We start from the raw sequence: 7,835 nt of genomic DNA, 5'->3' as shown, positions 1-7,835 counted from the left end.
TCTCTCTCTCTCTCTCTCTCTGTGTGTGTGTGTGTGTGTGTGTGTGTGTGTGTGTGTGTGTGTGTTTGTGTGTCTGTGTGCATCTATGTTTGTCTACGTGTTTTTGAGTCTCGGCTTAGTCCCCAGCTGGCATACCTGTCTTGTAGTGACAAGGCAGCTACAGGACCATCAGGATTTTACAGGACTGGTCGGGTTTTTACAGTAGTCTATTGTTAATGCTTTCTACTATTGGTGAGTTTGACTGACTGAATTTTTTTTTTTCATTGCAAACATGTCTGCTTGTTTGTTTCCAGGATCTCCCCTTGCTAAATTTCATTCCTATGTTACTGCCTTTCTGGAATTTCTGTTGCAGGCTTTCTAAGCCAGCTCATACCTTATTTCCTAACTTTGCTCACAGGCCTGTCTGCATCCTTTCTGAAGTCATCCTCACATGCAGATTTTTGAATCGTTTGTATGGCATGTCAGTCCTTGGGGGATGATCATCGAGAGGGGCTTTATTCGAGATGGTTTTGCATATCTGTGTGTGTTCTACCTGCAATTTTTTTTCTGTATCATTGGCATTTCTGATCCCTGCAGGGTCCAGAAGAGGTCATTCAATCTGGAGAACTGGAGTTACAAGCTGTTGTGAGTCACCATGTGAGTGCTGGGACTCGAATCCAGATTCTCTAGAAAAGCAGTGGTTCTCCTGGCCCTGGAGCTATCTTTCTAGCCCTACAAAATCATTTTTAATGCTAAAACACTTCCCATATTTGACCAAAATGAACTGAGATAACAAACATCCAGAGTTCATTCTCTTAGCAAATGGGCTATTAGAAAATTTTAGCACGTATAAGACTAAATTTAATTATTTTACTTTAGCCATGCAGGAGTAATTTTCAATCTCCGTATGTTCTGGGAGAGTAACTTTTACCTCTCTGTATTTAAATTTACATATCATGGGCTTATAGGCAAAAGACAGCACAGTGTTTATACCAGACCAGGGTTCCTAAAAGAGGGAAACAGAGGTGAGCCCACTGAGAACACAGAGCCTTGTGTGTTTGCACATTGCTGCATGGGGTGTCTTTCAGCACATGCCCCGTGCACACGCAGAGTCGTGTGTTTTCTTTGTAGTGTTGCTGCTGCCAAGAACGAAATGACTAATAGTCACCCCCTGATCTCTTTGGCCACCTCAGGTTTCACAGTGCTCAAGCCTGCTGAGGAGATGGCCAGCCTGTGACTCTGAGTTTGAATATTAATTAAGTGATCCATCCCTGGCCAAAAGACAGGAAGAGTCAGAGGCCTGTTTAAAACTTTAGATCAATTCTAGATAGAAATCAATGAAGCATCCATGCTCAGGGTCAAAGATTGGCTTGGGGAACAGATTCTTGGCGGAGAAGCTCATGTTGGTCCCGCCCATACTCCAAAGGAAGTCTCTCGCTGGCTGCTGGTCCCCAAGTCAGGGTAGCCCATCCCTGGCAGCTGAGACGCTCCCCGGTCAGGGTAGCCCATTATGCACGTTTAACCTGTTGTTTCACTATTGCTTGACCACAAGCCAAACAAAATGAAGGTCCCTGCAGTGCACTTGGCAGCTGCCCTACTCCAGACTGTGCCTTTCAACATACAGAAAGAGGCTTTGAAGTCTGCCTCCCCCCTGCACGCCCCAAGCAGGGGGTCACACAAATAAGCTGGCTCTGGGGTCTCCGGCCTTCAGCCAAGAGATGCTGAGCAAGGACCTGACCTAGTGCTCTCATAACTGAGCAGATTGATGGGTCCATTTCCAGAAGGGCGAAAGGTATCAATGACAAAGGCATCAGACGTTATACAAGGGCCTTTGTGCTGCTTCTCTGTTTAGGGGACAGCCTAGTGTTTTATACTTATATTTGAACGTAAGAATATCAGTCCTGTAGGAAAGAAGTGGAGTGGGGAAAAATTATAGCTCAATTAAAAACAATAAATTATACTATATAACCTGATGTTTCACTGTTTGCTGTTATCGGAAAATGAAACTAGACAGTACTTAAAACTTTAAAGTGCGTGAGGACCAGACGTGGCGGTACCTGCCTGGTATGTTCCAGTATGCAGAGACCAGAGTTTCAGCGCACAGTGACTGGATGATGAATTTGGATCTTACCTCTGTCACGGGGCTAGAGGATGAGTCACTGAGGTGTATCTTCACCTTTGCTTCCACCCAGGAGTGTCCTGAAAACGTAAGCAGAGAGAGTGGTCACCACAGGCTTTCCTGTGGTCCCAAGAGGGACACAAGAAGCTCTTCAAACCCAGCTATTTGAAGAGTCCAGGACTGAGGAAATAAAGGGTTTGAATTAAATTCCAAAACTTCTTGGGTAGTGAACAATGAAAGAAGCATTTCAGGAAGAATTCATGTTCCACAACTAGGCACGGAAGCCTGCAGTTAGTTGCTTGTGCTGTCTCTTTACTGATGTTCTGATTAAGAGAAGCATGCCACAGACATAGAAATGCTTGCCATTTCTAGCTACCTAACTTCTTCTATTTTTGTTTAAAGTTTCTTCAAATGGTGCTCTGTTCATACTAACGAGATAACTATCTAAGACTTGAACATTGAAAGAAGTTGTTGGTAAAAAGATCTCTTCAAGACTCCAACAGTGACCACCAACTGATGAATGGACCTAGAACCTCCCACACCATCCCAAGTGATGTTTCCTTCTGAGTTGCTCAATAGACAATGAAAGCAAGAGAAAGAAAGTTTGTACTGCACTAAACCTACACACACACACACACACACACACACACACACACACACACACACACACAGGTCCTATGGAAATCCAAATAGCTGGGCGTTTGGGCTAAGCAATGCTGTTTATGTGTCTTCATGCCATCAATATTGGCTGTATCAGGAATGGTATTTCAGCCAAACGCCAGACGTGATGGCTTATGTCTGTAATTTGGGCATTCAAGGGGCAGAGGCAGGAGGATCTCAAGTTCTAGGACAGCCTGAGCTACATTAAGAGGACCCTGTCTTTTAAAAAATCGTGTTTTTATTAAATTAAACCAATAAATTTTTCCTCTCTAAAATGTTTCTCCTCATTCTTCTGCCCTTCACATGAGGAGTAAAAGACTCAGGGTGGAATAATCCAGGTGTACTGAAGGAACTGCCATCGATCCCCATGCTCAAACAGGCACCATGTTCAAAAATTGTCCTTGGAGACAGAATATATTTAAACTTCTTTAAGACATTAATACATCTGGAAGAGCCAGGATCATCATTTCTACAGTCATGTGTCAGGTTCTTCTCCATCATAGGTAAGCCCCAAAGCTGAAAACTGGACCAAAAGAGTTCAGATAAAAGATCCACATACTATGGAAAAAAATAGCACAATACAGCACAATACATGCCCTGAGTCCATCTGTGTCTAAATGGCAAATCAGTGACAGTTAATGAAGAAGGGTAAGAGGCAAGAATCCTTTGGTCCTACAGTTAAATTATTTTGGTTCTGAAGATATATGGTCTCACTGTGTAAGCCTTGGCTGGCCTGGAACTTTCTATGAAGACTAGGTTGCCCTGAACCGTTGAGGGATGAGGGAGCCACATCCCGCCATCTGGCTAGCTCAACCCCCAAAATAACCACAAGAAACTGTATTAATTAAATTACTTCCTGGCCCGTTAGTTCTAGCCTCTTATTGGTTAATTCTTACATCTTGCTTCAACCCATTTCTACCAATCTGTGTAACACCACGAGGTCGTGGCTTACCAAGAAAGATTCTAACCAGCATCGGTCTCAGGCAGGAGCTTCATGGCGTCTGCCACATTGCCCTTCTTCCCAGCATCCAGTTCTGTCTACTCCACCTATCTAAGTTCTGTCCTATCAAAAGGCCAAGGCAGTTTCTTCATTAAACCAATGAAAGCAACACAAACACAGAAGGACCTCCTACACCACTGAACTTACTAGCAATCTTCATTTCTCTGGTCCTGGCACACTGAAACATACCAGGCAGGTACCACCATGTCTGGTCCTCATGCACGTTAGAGTTTTAAGAACTGTCTAGTGTCATTCTCCTACAACAGCAAATGTACTGCTTTATAATTTCTATATCACCCCTTTCTCACCAGAGCAGAGGGAACGAAGAGCCCTGTGAAGAGACCAGGAAGATGGGAAAGCTAAATCTGAGGAAACTCTGTCACCTTCTAGAGAAATCAGAGACTTCCTGAGATGATCAACAACTAAAATATCTTCCCAGGATGAACCTTCTAAGACAAAGTGTGAAAATAACGCTTGCAGTAGCTGTTGCAGACTAAATCCACAGACATCATCGTAGGAATTAGACACCGCTCATTAGACAGAGTGCAGGTTGAGCTTAAGTCAGAAATGGGGCCAACTTGCCAATTTAGAGAAAGCTAGCCCTGCCCTAAAGCACCCAGTGTCCTGGACTTAGGAGCTAAATGCTTAAGAAAACTGTCTGCATGACAATCTCTCTTTGAATTCTGACTGTGGATAGAAATGGGATAACATTCAGCTTTCAGAAATGGGCTCTAGCATTTGAGTCACAAGCACCAGCAAGAGACTTTGACTCCTGAATTTCAAACATTTTCTCCCATTTTCTGACTCTATTACATATCCTCCCTCCTATAGGTTCGTTCCCCACCCCCCACCACCACTGTTCTTGCTCTCTTTTCTCAAAAAGCAGGTGGTTAGAAATAGAATAAGAAGAGCCAAGCCATAAAGCTTACCATAGAGCTTCATGCCACCCAAACAGTGAAGAAGTATTTTAATATCACTGCTTACCCCCAATGCTCCCCTGTCCTCCCAATTATACTTGTGTTTGGGTGACTAGAGATTTGCATCAACTGAGAATCTGGTAAATAAAAAGGGGAAATGAGAGAATGTGAACTTCACACTTGATAGGGTAGAGCATGAGGAAGGAAATGCCCAACAACAGGGATGGAATATTTTCCCTATATCAAACTGAACCAAAAATTAAAGTAAAAAGGCAAAACAGATGCTAGTATGTTTTTAAAGCAAAGCAACAGAGCACATAACCATTCAACGCAGACAATCAGAATAGTTTTATCGATCAGCAAGGAGAATTAGGAAGACAAATACTTATAAAGCCACCTGTTCTTCACATCATTCTGTGACTCTGTTGATGGATGGCCGCGTCCACATAGAAGTACGACATAAGCATCTGATGCTTGCTCCTCTGCCAAGTTCTTGAAAGAAAAAAATTAAGTATAGGTGGAAAAATTATCTTAAGCCCTACTCAGCAGAAAAGAGCATCTGAAATTCATTTTCCACTGTCTGGATAAGTTGGCCCAGTGCACGTTATAGATAAGATCGCTGGCATGTTCTTGACATTAGAATATTTCAGGTCTGTAAGCATAGAAGCAGTTAAAGCAACACAATCCATAAACTCCATCTATTTAGATTTGGTTGTAAGAAACCAGGCAGGTGCCTGCAATCCCACAAGCACACTGGTTTGTAGTCTCTATGACCTTTCCCTACACCCATAACACACTCTTAGTTATCTATATTAAAATGATTTAGGCTATAGGTATAATAAATGTCTTAGTTGGGGTTTCTATTACTGTGGGGAGACACCATCGCCACAGCAACTTTTGTAAAGAAAAGCATTTAATTGGCATGGCTCCTTAGATTTCAGAGGTTTAGTCCATTATTGTCATGGCAGGAGGCAAGGCAGGATGCAGATAGACATGGAGAAGGGGCTAAGAGTTTTACATCTCAATATTCAGGCAACAGGATATAGACTGAGATACTGAGCATGGCTTGAGCATATATGAAATCTCAAGACCTGCCTCCACAGCGACACACTTCATCCAACAGGGCCATACCTACTCCAAGAGAGCCACATCTAATAATGCCACTTTGGGGGGGACCATTTTCTTTCAAACCACCATATTCTACTTCCTAGCCCCCAAAGGCATATAGCCATATCACAATACAAAACTATGTTCAGTCCAACTTCAAAGGTCCCCATAGTCTGTCACAGTCTCAAAGTTATTTTAAAGTCTAAAGTTCAAAGTCTCCTCTGAGATTCATGCAATCTCTAACTTTGAAGTCTCCAAAGTAATCCAGATTTCACCTTCACATTTTCACAAAATGACCTTTCTAGGTTTCCATTCAGGGACACCCCTGACACCTGCCTGGCCTCAGAGGCTTTCCTTAGACACAGAGGCAAACTCCATAACCACTTTCTTCTCTCCTTCACTCTAGAGCCAGAACCAAACAGCCAAAGCTGCCAAGTTCTGTTGCTTACTGGAACTGAAATATCCCCCCCCCCTCGTTCAATTATATCTTCACCAGTTTTCTCTTTTCAATGATTTCTTTCATTGGAACTTTCTCTGTAGACCAGGCTGGTCTCAAATTTAGAGATTCACCAGGCTCTGCTTTCCAAGCACTGGGTTGAAGGTGTGCCCCACCACACCCAGCTCCCAGCTTTTCTTTAATTAGTTTTCTCAAGTTGGAAAGTGAACCGGGTGGGATCTTGCTCCGAGGTCACCTCTCCCTTTACAACACTTCTTAATCTGTTTATCTCCTTGAACAGGGTTTAGCACCCTTTCACATTCTGGTGCTCCTTCTCATTCAAATTGAAAGCCCCCCGCCCAGCTTGTTAAACAACTTAGTACCGGTAACACCATTTTGCAAGGCTTGTACTGAATATTCAGGGTTTTAACAAAGGGCAGTTTAGAAGCTGCCAAAACGAGATAGAGACACCTGTGGCTGGGCTGGGGGAGGAACCATGAATACCAAAAAAGACACCCTGTCTGCCCTAGACAAGAGCCAAGGCAGCCCATATCTGAATTCTCGGGAACCAGGGACCTTGTCCTGACTTGAACTCGGCCATATTCAAACTGACCAATGAAAACCCTGTAACTGTGCATCTCGCTTCTGTAACCGCGCTTCTGCTCCCTTTACCCTATAAAAACCCGCTACCCCAGCCTGACAGTGCGCCAGTCCTCCGAGAGACTTGGACGCCCCAGGTACCTATGTATCTGAATAAACCTCTTGCTGCTTGCATCCGCTGGCCTCGCTGTTCCTTGGGAAGGGTCTCCCCAGACTGAAAGACACTCTCTGAGGGTCTTTCACAAATATTTTTCCTTGCTTGGCTTGCTCCTTTTCATTTTATGTCTTCACTAGTGTGAACACTAGTAACTACAACAGAGTCTATACTAGCCAATTTTAAGATTCCCTCTGCCAAGAGAATTAATCCAAATCCCTTCTAACTTTTCAAATAAGGGAGCAAGGAGGTATCAATGATGACAGAACCTTCTACTCTGCAGCTATTGCTGCAGGACGACCCACAGTTGGCCATAGAGCTTGAGGCTCAAGACCATTAAACATGCCTAGGTGATGCTATGGTGGCGGAAGAGGATCAGGTGCTTCAAGCCCTGGGAAGTCAACTTGAATCCATACAGCACTTTGCCAGGTCCCAACAGCACTTGACCGTTCCACAGAGCCATGAGAGAGAAGCGAAACAACTGATACTCCAGGACGCGGTCAGCACCCCAGCTCTCTCAGGTCCCCCAAAGATGAACAATGTCCCCCCAGGGACATTCATAGGGAAGTAATCTTGAGAACACAATGTTCTCATCCCCAGCTCACCAGGTACCCCTTGGTAACTTCTCACCTTTTTATGATAAATAAAAAGAGAGCAATGTTAGTATTCAGGCATCTGTACTGGCCTGACCTTGGGGTCCTGACAGGATACATCCTCAGCTGCAGCCACTAAGAGTGCACATTCGCTATGTTCCTTTTAAAAGGGCCCTGCCCACCTCCTCTCTCTCTCTCTCTCTCTCTCTCTCTCTCTCTCTCTCTCTCCCTTTCTCCTTTTCTGCCACTCCTGTCCCCAGAGGCCAGTCT

The sequence above is a fragment of the Microtus ochrogaster genome, unplaced genomic scaffold, assembly GCF_000317375.1.
Source record: "Microtus ochrogaster isolate Prairie Vole_2 unplaced genomic scaffold, MicOch1.0 UNK25, whole genome shotgun sequence".
Classification (NCBI taxonomy): domain Eukaryota; kingdom Metazoa; phylum Chordata; class Mammalia; order Rodentia; family Cricetidae; genus Microtus; species Microtus ochrogaster.
This window is presented reverse-complemented; position numbering follows the sequence as displayed.